Raw genomic sequence first — 13101 nt, 5'->3', positions numbered from 1 at the left:
ATATTCAATGAAATAATGACAGAGAACTTCCCAAACTTAACAAAAGATATGAATATGCACATCCATTAGTATAACGTGCTAAAATGCAAATGCAAAAAAAGTTATGATAAATCTATGGTTTTGGACATAAAATGTGCAAAGATATAAGTGGTAACAAGTACAAAAAATTGGGGGGATGACAAAGGGGAATAGGAAAAATATATATGCATGCTATTGAAGTTAAGTTGGTATCAAACCAAACATGATTATTGTACCTTTAAGATGTTCAATTTTAACCCTATGGTAAGCAAAAGGAAAACAGATGAAAATTTATCTAGATAGAAAGAAGGCACTCAATATGGTACAAGAGAAGAAAGATAATAAATATAAAAGTAGGCTTTAATGGAACTGGGGGGAAATGGTAGAAGACTTACAAAGGCCAAATAGCAATATGGGAGAAAAAAGTCCTGTATTATCAATAGTGACTTTAAATGTAAATGGATAAAACTCTCCAGTCAAAAGGCAGAAATTGGCAGAATGAATAAAGAAGGATGACTCAACTGTAAGCTATCTGCAAGACACTCACCAAAAAGTCAAAGATGCAAGTAGGTTGAGGGTGAAAGGATGAAAAAATATATACCACGCAAGTAGTGACCAAAGTGAGCTAGGGTGGCTATACAACTACCAGATGAAGTAAACTTTAAGTCAAAAACAGTTATGAGGTGCGAAGCAGATGTGGTTCAAGAGACTGAGCTCCCATCTAAATACAAGGGAGGTCATAGGTTCAGTTCCTGAGGACTCCTGGAGAAGGCGAGCTGGCATGATGGGCAGGCAAGGTGAGCTGATGCAACAAAGAGACACAAAGAGGAAAGACAATGAAAGATACAACATACCAGGGAGCTGAGGTGGCTCAAGTGATTGAGCACTTCTCTCCCACATGGGAGGTCCCAGGTTTGGTTCCCAGTGCCTCCTAGTGGAAACGAGCAGACACAGAGAGCAGGCAGTGAGCACAAACAATGGGGGTGGTGGTGATGAATAAATAAATAGATCTTTAAAAAAAGTTATAAGGGATTACAATGGTCATTACATACTTATAAAGATCTTGGACAATTCAACAGGAAGATGTAACAATTATAAATATATATGAACCAAACAGCAGAGCCCCAAAATATGTGAACTAAATACTGACAGATTTGAAGGAAGAAATTGACAGTTCTACATTAATAGTAGGAGATTTAACATACCACTCTCAATAATGAATAGAACATACAGTCAGAAGATCTATAAGTACTGAACTTGGAATGATATATTAAAACAACTAGACCTAACAGACATATATAGAACACTTCACCCAATAAAAACAGAATATACATATTTCAAGCACACATGGGTCATTCTCCCATGGATAGCCTCTATGTTGGGTCAAAAGTCTCAGTAAATTCAAAAATATTGAAATCATTCAATGTATGCGCTCTGAACACAATGGACTAAAACTAGAAATCAATAACAGAGGGAGAAATGGAAATTTCAAGTATGTGGAAACTAAACAACATACTCTTAAACAATCAATGGGTTAAAGAGAAAATCAAAAGCAAAATTTGGATATCTCTTGAAGTGAATGAAAATGAAAATGTAACATACTCAAACTGACAGGATCCAGCAAAGGCAGTGCTGAGAGGGAAATTTATAGCTTTAAATCCTTACATTAAAAAACACTTCAAATTAGAAACCCAACCTCAAAATTAGAAGAGCTAGAAAAGGAAGAGTACACCAAACCCAAAGTGAATAGAAGGAAGGAAATAAAGATAGGGGGAATAAATGAAATAGAAAACAAAAATACAAAGGAAACAATAAAACCAAAAGTTGGCGCTTTGAAAAGATCAATAAAGCTGATCTTTAGCTAGACAAAGAAAAAAATGAGAAAGGATATGTATAACAAAAATCAGAAATGAAAAGGGGAACAACACTACTGACCCCTGCCGAAATTAAAAGGATAATATGAACAACTGTATGCCAATAAATTAGATAATATAAATGAAATGGACAAATTCGTAGAAACACACAAACTACCTACATTAACTCAAGAAAAAATAGAACATCTCAGCAAACCAATAACTAGTAAAGAGATTGAATCAGTCATCAAAAACCTCCCAACAAAGAAAAACCCAAGGTATTTTCATTTTCATTACAATAATAATAATAATAAACAAACCAAAAAATCACACAAACGAAAAGAAAAGCTCAGGACCAGATAGCCTCACAGGGAATTCTACCAAACATTCCAAGAAGATAACTTCAATTCTGCTCAAACTCTTACCATTAAACCAAAGCTGAATAAAGATACAAGAAAACTACAGACTAATATCTCTTGTGAATGTAGATGCAAAAATCCTCAACAAAATACTAGGAGACCAAATCCAATAGCATACTGAAGGAATTATATGCCAATGGCAAGTGGGATTTATCCCTGATATGCAAGGTTGGCTCAACATAAGAAAATCAATTAATGTAATATACCACATTAACAGAATGAAGGAAAATAACCACATGATCATATCAATTGATGCAGAAAAAACAACTGACAAAAGCAGTACCACTTCTTGATTTTAAAAAAATTTATATCACTAGGAATAAAAGAAAACAACCTCAACATGATAAAAGGCAAATATGAAAAACCCACAGCTAACATCTTAATGGTGAAAGACTGAAACCTTTCCCTCTAAGATCAGAAATAAGACAAGAATGCCCACTGCCTCCATTGTTATTCTACATTGTACTGAAAGTTCTTGCCAGCACAATTAGGTAGGAAATAGAAATAAAAGGCATCCAATTTGGAAGGGAAGAAGTAAAACTTTCCCTATTTGCAGATGGTATGATCCTATATACAGAAAATCCTGAAAAATCCACAACAAAGCTCTCAGACCTAATAAATGACTTCAGCAAAGTGGCAAGGTACAAGATCAACATCCAAAAATAACAATAGTGTTTCTATACACAGGCAATTAATAATCAGAAGAAGAAATCAAGAAAAATATTCCATTTATGATAACAATCAAATGTTTAGGAATAAATCTGACCAAGGATGCAAAGGACTTGTACACAGAAAACTACAAAACATTACTGAAAGAAATTAAAGACATAAATAAATGGAAAGATAGTCCATAATCATGGATTAGAAGACAAAACATTACTAAGATGTCCATACTCGGAAGCAGATGCGGCTCAAGTGATTGAGCTCCCAAATACCACATGGGAGGTCCTGGGTTTGGTTCCTGGGGCCTCCTGGAGAAGGTGAGTTGGTGTGATGGGCAAGCACAGAGAGCTGATACAAGATAACACAACAAAGAGATACAAACAGGAAAGTCGATGAGAGTCACAACAAACCTGGGAGCTGCAGTGGCTCAAGCAATTGAGCACTTCTCTCCCACATGGGAGATCCCAGGTTCAGTTCCCGATGCCTCCAAAAGAGAAGACCAGCAGACACAGAGAGCAGACAGCAAGTGCCAATGAGGGGGGTGCGAATAAATAAATAAAATACATCTTTAAGAATGAAAATAAAATTTACAAAAAGATGTCAATACTACTCAAAGCAATTTATAGATTCAATGTAGTCCCAGATAAAATTCCAACAACCTTCTTTGCAGATATGGAAAAGGCAATCATCAAATTCATATGGAAGGGTAAGGGGCCCCAAATAGCTAAAAGCATCTTGAAAAAGAATGAAGTCAGACTACTCACACTTCCCAATCTTGAAACTTGTTATAAAGCCACAGTAACCAGTACAACATGGTCTTGGCACAAAGTCAGACATATAGACCACTGGAATAGAATTCAACGAGGTGGCAAAAATCACTCATTTGGGAAACAACAGTATCTTCAACAAAGGGTGCTGGGAAAACTGAATCTCCATTTGCAAAAAAAGGGAGCAGGACCACCACCTCATACAATATGCAAAAATCAACTCAAAATGGATCAAAAACTTAATACAGGAACTAGAACTATCAAACTTTTAGAAGAAAATGTTGGGAAGCATCTTCAGGACCTTGTGCAGAAAATGGTTTCTTAGATTTCATACCAAAGCACAAGCAACAAAGAAAAAATAGGTAAATGGGACCTTATCAAAATTAAAATTTTTCTTACTCAAAGTACTTTATCATGAAAGTAAAACAACCTACACAATAGGAGAAAATATTTGGAAACCATATATCTGATATAAAGGATTAGTATCCAGAATATATAAACCTTCAGCTTAACAACAAAAAGACAACCCAATTTTAAAATGGGTAAAGGCTTGAATAGACAGCTCTCCAAAGAAGATATACAAATGGCAAGAAAGTGCATGAAAATATGCTGAACATTATTAGCCATCAAGGAAAGGCAAATCAAAACCATAATGAGATAACATTTCACACCCACTAGAATGGCTGCTACTAATAAAATGGACAATAACAAACGTTGGAGAGGATGCAGGGAAATAGGAACAGTCATTCATTGCTAGTGGCAATGTAAAATGGTAGCACCACTGTGGGGGACAGATTGGCAGTTCCTCAGAAAAGTAAGTATAGAACTACTATATGACTCAGTAATCCCACTTCTAGATATATACCTAAAAGAACTGAAAGGAGGGATTCGAACCAATGTTCATAGAACCATTATTCACAATTGCCAAAAGATGGAGGCAGCCCAGATGTCCATCAACTGATGAATGAAAAAATAAAGTGTGGTATATACATACAATGGAATATTATTCAGTCATAAAAAGGAATGAAGTCCTGATACATATGACAACATGAACCTAGAAGATATCACTTTGAGTGAAATAAAGCAGAAACAAAGGGACAAATATTGTATGATCTGACTCAAAACAATAAAGCAAACTCAAAGAATCAGAATCTAGAATATAGGTTACCAGGGGATGGGATTGGGATAGAGAATGGGAAGTTAAGGCTTAAAATGTACAGGGTTCCTATTTGGAATGATGGAAACATTTTGGTAATGGATGGTAATGATGGTAACACAACATTGTAAATGCAAATAGCACTCAAATATATATCTGAATATGATTAAAAGGGAAATGTTAGATTGTATATATGACAATAGAATTAAAAAATTTTTAATCCATGTGACTACACTACACAAATAGGAAACCTAAATTAAACCATGGACTTTAATTAACAGAATTATAAAAATGTGCTATCATCAATTGTAACAAATGTTGCATACCAATGCAAGGTGTTGGTGGTGCGGTGGTATATGGGAATCCTTTTCTAATGCTTTTATGCGCCATTGTTCGTTAAACCCACAATTTCTCTAATAAAGAAAAAAATAAAAAGCCTCACAGACATAATCAGGAACAAGATTATAAGTAATTGGGGACTTATCCCACAGTTTAGATGTTCCATAATGTTTGATCATTTACCCCTTAACTAAAATTTGAGCACTCACCCAGCACAGTTATTTATACATTGATATATATGTGAAATCTCATTCATATTTTTGTAAAATACAGATACCCGTGTATAAATATGCTAGTATTTCCTTCATACATTCAGTGGATTTTCTTGGGCACTCCTTGAGGTAGTGTTCTCTAAGGGTCCCCAGGTCAACAAAATTAGCATCACCTGGGAACTTGTTAGAAAACCACGTTCTCAGGTCTTGCCACAGACCTACTGGGGCAGCCAGCTTCCAAGATGGCCTCCAAAGATTCTGGCCTCCTAGAATTCATGCCTTGGTGCAATCTCCTCCCACATTAAATAGGGATGAATTTTTAAACCAATAGGATGTTGCTAAAGCTGCCAATACAAAATTACCAGAAATGGGTTGACTTTTATAAAGGAAATTAATTTGAGGTAAAAGCTTACAGTTCTGAGACAGTGAAAAGTCCAATTCAAGGCACCATCAGAGATGCTTTCTCACCAAAGGCTGGCTGCCAGCAGATCCTGGAGGGTCTGCCAATCTCCCTCTACTTTCTCCTCAAGCTCAGCTGTGGGCAATCTGGCTTCTCTCCCTAGGCATAGCTCCTGGAGCCTCTTGGGGCTTCTCTATCTTTCTGCAGCTGTAGGTGAACCTGGAGTCCTTTCCTTCACATGGCAGGGTCAAAATGGCAGAGCACCCTTTCTCTGTGTCTTTTCTGTGTGTTCTCAGTTTATATAAGACCCAGCAAGAGGGCAGAGACCCAACCTGGGTCATGCCTCACTGACATATACTCTAATCAAAAACCTGAAAGCAATCTAATCAAGCGCTCTAATCAAAGGCCCCTTAACTGAATTTGATGCAATCAAAGGACCCCACACTCACAGGAATGGATTATTTAAGAACATAATCTTTTCTAGGATTCACAAAATTCAAACCATCACAACAGAGTGTGATTTCTGAGGCCAGGTCAGAAAAGACATTGTTCCCTTTCACTTAGTTCCCTCCTGTTTGCTTTCTCTATGAAAAGCCAGCTGCCATGCCATGAGGTCACTCAATCACCACAGCAAGGTCCACATGATGAGGAACAGAGGCCTCCTGTCAAAGGCCAGCACTAACTTGCCAGTGATGCAAGTCAGTCATCTTAGCAGTGCATCCTTCAAACCAGTCAAACTACAAAATGGCTGCAGCCCCAGCTGACCACGAGACCACAACCAGAACCACCCTGCTAGGCCACCTGTAAATACCAGGCCCACAAAAATGGTATGAGATGCATTATTTTTCTGCAAACCTACAACTACTCTAATAAAAAATATAAATTAAAAAAAAAACTACATGAGATAATAAATATTTGTTGTTTTAATCCACTAATTTCTTGGGTAATTTTTTTACACAGCATTAAATAACTAATATACAGGAAGTGGACATGGCCCAGTAGATAGGGCGCCCATCTACCACATGGAGGTCCACGGTTCAAACCCCGGGCCACCTTGACCCGTGTGGAGCTGGCCCATGCACAGTGCTGATACACGCAAGGAGTGCCGTGCCACGCAGGGGTGCCCCCGTGTAGGGGAGCCTCACACACAAGGAGTGCACCCCGTAAGGAGAGCTGCCCAGCACGAAAGAAAGTGCAGCCTGCCCGAGAATGGTGCCGCACACATGGAGGTCTGACACAACAAGATGACACAACAAAAGGAAACACAGATTCCTGGTGCCACTGATAAGGATAGAAGCAGTCACAGAAGAACACACAGTGAATGGACACAAAGAGCAGACAACTGGGAGGGGGAGAGAAAGAAAAATAAATCTTAAAATTAATTAATTAATAATACAGCTACATAATCCATTATTCTGGGAATAGGGCCTAGCAATGAGTGTTTTAACAAGCCCTCCAGGTGATTCAGATAGACACTAAAGTTTGAAAACTAGACCCAGAGATGGGGTTGAAAAACTTCCATAAAGAGCCATACAGTAAGTTATATCTTAAAAGCCATATAGTTCTTGTCAAAATTAATTAGCTCTGTCATTACAACATGAAAGCAGCCACAGACAACACATAAACACGGGGGTTTTTCTGTGTGCCAATAAAACTTTATTTACAAAAACAAGTGGCACTAAATTACAGTATGCCAGAAGTGGGATGGCTGTCACAGTGACGGCTGTGGCACACTGTGGCCTTTAAGATGGCAGCGGGCCTGCAGGAGGAGGACCACTTTAGGTTGCCATGCAGGCATGTGGAGCAGGACAGTATCACTGTACTCACATGAACCTCACTGAGACGGCGATCGGGGCACCAGAGACCTACCAGGGCCACAAAAATTTAATTCCTTTTTCACCTTCGATTCAGTTCCAAGGGCTCCAAGGACTCGTCAAAATTCCTAACAAGCAATCTCCCCAAAGAAGTACATAACTTTAGCTTTTATTTGTCAAATGTGGGTAAAGATAACCCTCAAGGCAGTTTCAACTGCATCCAGCAAACATTCTCCAGCTCTGGAGCCTCCCAGCTCAAATGTATGGGATTTAAACAAGATTTAAAAAATTTAATTTGTGCAACAAACAACTGGTATCAGATGACACAAGAAAGAATGATCCAGGCAGAGAAGAAATCCCACAACCATAGCACAGAAGTTATCAAACCATATATGGTTATCAAGCCATATACGTAGGAAAAAGAGTGCAAATTCAGAAAGCAGCTCAAGATGTTTCAGATGCAGTACCTAAGAGAAAAAGGTCAACTCCCATGAACCCTACAAATACAATTCAAAAGACACACAGCAGCAGCAGTGCTTCTCAGCAGCCATAAAGGGACAAAGTGATTCATTTACTGGCACTGAAGGCCTACAAGAAACCTGAGCTGCTTGCTCCACTGCAGAAAGATGGCATCAATTAAAAAGACAAGAACTTCCTCAGAGCAATTCTGAAATAGGTAGCCAATCTGAATCCTAATGTCCTCTCATATACCTTAAAAGATTATGTTTTAAAGAGCCTCAAAGAGGGAAGCGGACTTGGCCCAGTGGTTAGGGCGTCTGTTTACCATATGGGAGGTCCGCGGTTCAAACCCTGGGCCACCTTGACCCGTGTGGAGCTCGACCACGCACAGCGCTGATGCATGCAAGGAGTGCCCTGCCACACTGGGTTGTCCCCTATGTAGGGGAGCCCCACACACAAGGAGTGCGCCCCATAAGGAGAGCCGCCCACCATGAAAAGAAAGTGCAGCCTGCCCAGGAATGGCACCACATACATGGAGAGCTCACACAACAAATGATGCAACAAAAAAAGAAACACACATTACTGTGCCGCTGACAATAGAAGCAGACAAAGAAGACACAGCAAATAGACACAGAGAACAGACAACCGGGGTGGGAGGGGGGAGGAGAGAGAAATAAATGAAGAAATAAATCTTTAAAAAAAAAATATATATATATATATATATAAGAGGTTCCCATATATCCCACACCACACCACACCACACTCCTCCCATATTAACAACCTCTTTCATCATTGTGGCACATTCATTGCATTTGGTGAATACATTTTGGAGTACTGCTGCATCACATGGGTATTAGTTTACATTGTAGTTTACATTCTCCCCAGTCTATTCAGTTGGTTATGGCAGGATATATAATGTCCAGCTTCTGTCCCTACAATATCATTTAGGACAACTCCAAGTCTCGAAAATGCCCCCACATCACATCTCTTCTTCCCTCTCCCTGCCCTCAGCACCTACTAAGGCCATTTTCTCCACATACATCAATGATAAAATTTCATTGCTAGAGTTACAACAGCTCTATAATAGAATACCAGTAAGTCCACTCTAATCAATATTTTATTCCTCCATCCTGTGGACCCTGGGATAGTAATGTCCACTTCACCTTGAAATCTAGAGGGGGCTTAGATCCCACATGGCTGATGGATGTGATTCTCCTGCTTGCAGTTGTAGGCACTCTCAGTTCCCTGTTGTGGGGGTTGACCATATTCACCTCCCTGTTAGTTGGCCTGGGTAAGTCCAATGAACCAGAGAGTAGGAGTTACAACTCTGCTCAGGCTCAGGACCCAGCTGGCACATGCCCAGTCCAGAGCTTCAAGTTCCTGAGTATACACCAACCCCAGTACCAACCACAGGTTCAGTAAAAGTGACAGAAGAGGCATGTGTAGAAAGGTCACATCTGAGTCCAACTCTATCACACTCAGGAACACAAATTACAAAGTAGGGCCCACTGACAAGGCACTGAACTCCAGGGCCATCTGCCATGACCATAGAGCCTGTGTGTCTCCATAGCTCTCAGGAGCAACAGTACCTGGGATTCTATCTAATTGTATCTACTTTGGCTCTCTCTGGGATTCTGCTGAGACGTGCATAAGCACGACCCCTCTGATGACCTCCCAACTCTTTTTTGAAGACTCTTAGCCATATAATCTCATTTGTCTTTATCAATATTCCCCTTTTATTCAAGGTCTTTTTCTAATTGCATCATTAGCTAGTGATTGGTAGTAATCCCTTGGTACCAGGGAGGCTCATCCCCGAGAGTCAAGTCCCATGCTGGGGGTAAGATAATGCATTTACACGCTAAGTTTGGCTTAGAGAGTGGCCACATTTGAGCAACATGGAAGCTCTCAGGAGGTAACTCTTAGGCACTCTGCAGCTCTAGGCCTAGTCAAAACTTCAGGCATGCAGGCTCATAAGCATAGTCATCAGTATCAAGGGCTCATCTTTGGACCATCCTTCTTCACTGGTCATTGCCCTTGCACTTGGGGGATTGTTGCTGTTCCATGTATATAGGGTATATAAAAATGTTCAGATATTCGTTGGGTATTTTCATACTAGTTAGAGTTACAAACGACAACTGAGGTAGTGCTGAGTTATTAGACTATGAATTCTAACTCCAATTCCCCTAGCACTCAGAAGGCCAGAAGACTCAAGACTACCTTCTGATAGTTTTAGTCAAAATGGTAGTTATCCATTTATAAACCCCCTCATCATGACTCTTCTACCTTCCACTTACTTGTTAAGTTTATTTCTCTAAGACTTAAAGCCTTCCAATTGCTCCTATGCTGGTTGAGCCTTGAAATCCTACAAGTTATGTGGCCAACTCCTACTCTCCTGTTCTTAGGGCCTTTCCTGGACATCTAACAAAATGACAGTGATTGACCAGTCCCAGCCCCAAAACAAGGGATATCTCCAACTGCAAGCAAAACGATTTCATTCCTCTGCCCCATAATATCTATATCCTTTCTCAGCCTGAAGCAGTCAGAGGGCACATCATCCCAAATGCCTCAAGACTGAGGAATGAACAAAAATAAGGTGGTGGGGGGAGTGTAACTGCTAACTAAAGTAGATTTATTGTTATTGTGGTTATCTTATTTTAACTGAGTAATTGTAACAATTTATATAAAAATAAATTTTTAAATTAAAAAAACAGTAGTATCTACTAAGAGAAAGAAACTAGACAACAGGTACTACATATTGTTTGACTCCATCTATGGAAAATAGAAATAGAAATAAATTGAAAAACAGAAACAGAATAGCAGATGTGTATGCCAGGGGAAGCATAGAACGATTGAGAGGTAATTTTTAAGGGGTAGAGCTTTTTTCCTTTTTTTTTTTTTTCATTATTATTATTATTATTGGAATGATGAAAATTCTCCAATAATGACTGAAATGATAAATGCGCAACTACATGATTACACCAAATACCAATAATTATACACTTTGGATGAACTGTATGCTTTATCGGTACGTACCAATAAAACTGATTTGTTTGGAAAAAAATAAAGAAATGACACTGAGACTGTTGAGGGAACTTGCCAAGTTAAATAACTCCAGTCACGTTCCAATGAAGGAGTTAAAGAGAGCTGTGCTGCCTCAAAAGAGTCTTCCTCAACACCGGCACTCCCAGATTATTTGATAAAATATATTGTTATTGTCTCCTATGAGCAATGCCAGAATTACAGGGATGACTTCAATGCCAAGTATTATGAGTACAGGGCCTTGCAGACCAGGATGGAGACTGTCGCTAGATTTATCAGACTTGGTGCAAAATGAAAGTACCTTTCTCTGAGCTCAAAAAAGCATCAGAATGTTCATGAAGTTTTACAAGAGTATCAGAAGATCAAGCAGTCTAGTCCTAATTACCAGGAAGAAAAATACAGATGAATTTTCATAATAAGCTGGCTCATATTAAAAGACTAATAGGCAAATTTGACCAACAGCAAGCAGAGTCACGGCACTAGAACTCTGCTGGGGCCAGAAGATGAGAATAAAGTTAAGTTTATTTAATTAAAATTCCAAATGAGTTGCATGAAGATTCCAAAAGGATGAAATTTCACCTGTTGAAAGTTTCAGTATTAGTAAACTTGAGTTCCCTTTTTTTTTTTCCACTTTACTTCACTTCCCTGTATTTTTGAAGCTTTCTCTGGTGCTGTTTTTCCCCTAAAGACTTGTGTTTATGTCAATAAGAAATCTTTTATTTTAGGCAGATAGGGGAGATACAGTATCTATACGTCAAGTCATTTTTTTTCATCAAAAACTTATGTTTGTCACTAGGAATTTTTTTGTAACATATTGGGAACCCAATTCTCACACTTCAATGTTGTGTGCATAAAAAATAATAATAATAATATCCAAAGTCAAATGCTTCAGGATAAACATAAACCGATTTTCTGACCCTTCTTAATGTGAACTCTTTGCCATAAGTTGTAGAATGATTAGAATTGCGCACAAAATACAAAAAACTAAGTATATATGTACGTACGTAGATATACATACACATATGTATATACAGGCTTACTTGATCTAGAACAGTAAATCTGCCTGCAAGTTAACTCCTCATTGCAATGGTTGCCTTAAGGTGTTTACTAGTTGAGTACATAGTGTGGTTAAACATAAGCTACACCGCTTCCCACTTGATTAGAGCAACAGGAAGCACACCTACCAGAGTCTGAAGCGTGTGCTTGAACTGTGTGTGTACAGGTTATGTGGATGTGAGCAAGCATCAGAAAAAAAGCTGCAACTCCTAGAAGACCAAATGCTAAGGTTAAATAACTGACAGATGCTACTACAAGGGCTTTTTTCTGTCAAATTGTTACTTTATTGCAGAAGACAATGCATTTCCATTTCAACAGTTTGTCAGCTTTAATAATGTTAGGTAAAATCATTATGTTATTAAAATGAAAGAGGCCTACAGTTTGGGAACAAAAGTATAAAATTAAACATGCAGGTACCTACTTACATACTGCTATAATGTTTTGTTGGTTTTCCTTAGGAGGTACCAGAAAATGAGCCCTGAACCTCCCATGTGGGAAGCAGGCTCAATTGCTTGCACCACATCCACTTCTACAAAGTATTTTTTGAAGACACATATGCAAAGAGGTTATTACCTACATGTAATATATATCTGAGGTTTTTTTTTGGTTTGTTTGTTTGTTTTATCCTGGGCACCAGGATTATTAAAAAGCAGATATAGTTAAACATATCATACTGTGATTCATCAAAACAGCACACATTTTCATTTCATGGGGCATATATGTGACTTAAATTATCACTTGTTTCATCATGTGGGAACATAAATTATGTGGTTAAAAATATAAGGACTTTGAAGTAATGTTAATTCAAGTTGTACTGTCATTTAGTATTGTCTTTCCAAAGTGCTGCCAGTTGTAAAGGCAAGCATTATGTTTACAAATCTGTTTTGAAATGTTTGTCAAATTTGG

The 13101-nt window shown here is 38.5% G+C and overlaps 1 protein-coding gene and 1 pseudogene across 1 annotated transcript in view; one reads left to right on the top strand and one right to left on the bottom strand.

The window, feature by feature from the left end:
- The window catches only part of LOC101423191 (putative zinc finger protein 487), a 56089-nt gene that overhangs the window by 9472 nt on the left and 33516 nt on the right, over nt 1-13101 (bottom strand).
- Nucleotides 7289-10522, top strand: LOC139438529 (RNA polymerase II elongation factor ELL2 pseudogene; annotated as a pseudogene).

The sequence above is a fragment of the Dasypus novemcinctus genome, unplaced genomic scaffold, assembly GCF_030445035.2.
Source record: "Dasypus novemcinctus isolate mDasNov1 unplaced genomic scaffold, mDasNov1.1.hap2 scaffold_183, whole genome shotgun sequence".
Classification (NCBI taxonomy): domain Eukaryota; kingdom Metazoa; phylum Chordata; class Mammalia; order Cingulata; family Dasypodidae; genus Dasypus; species Dasypus novemcinctus.
The sequence above is the reverse complement of the archived record's forward strand: the minus strand, read 5'-3'. Positions and strand labels throughout refer to the sequence as shown.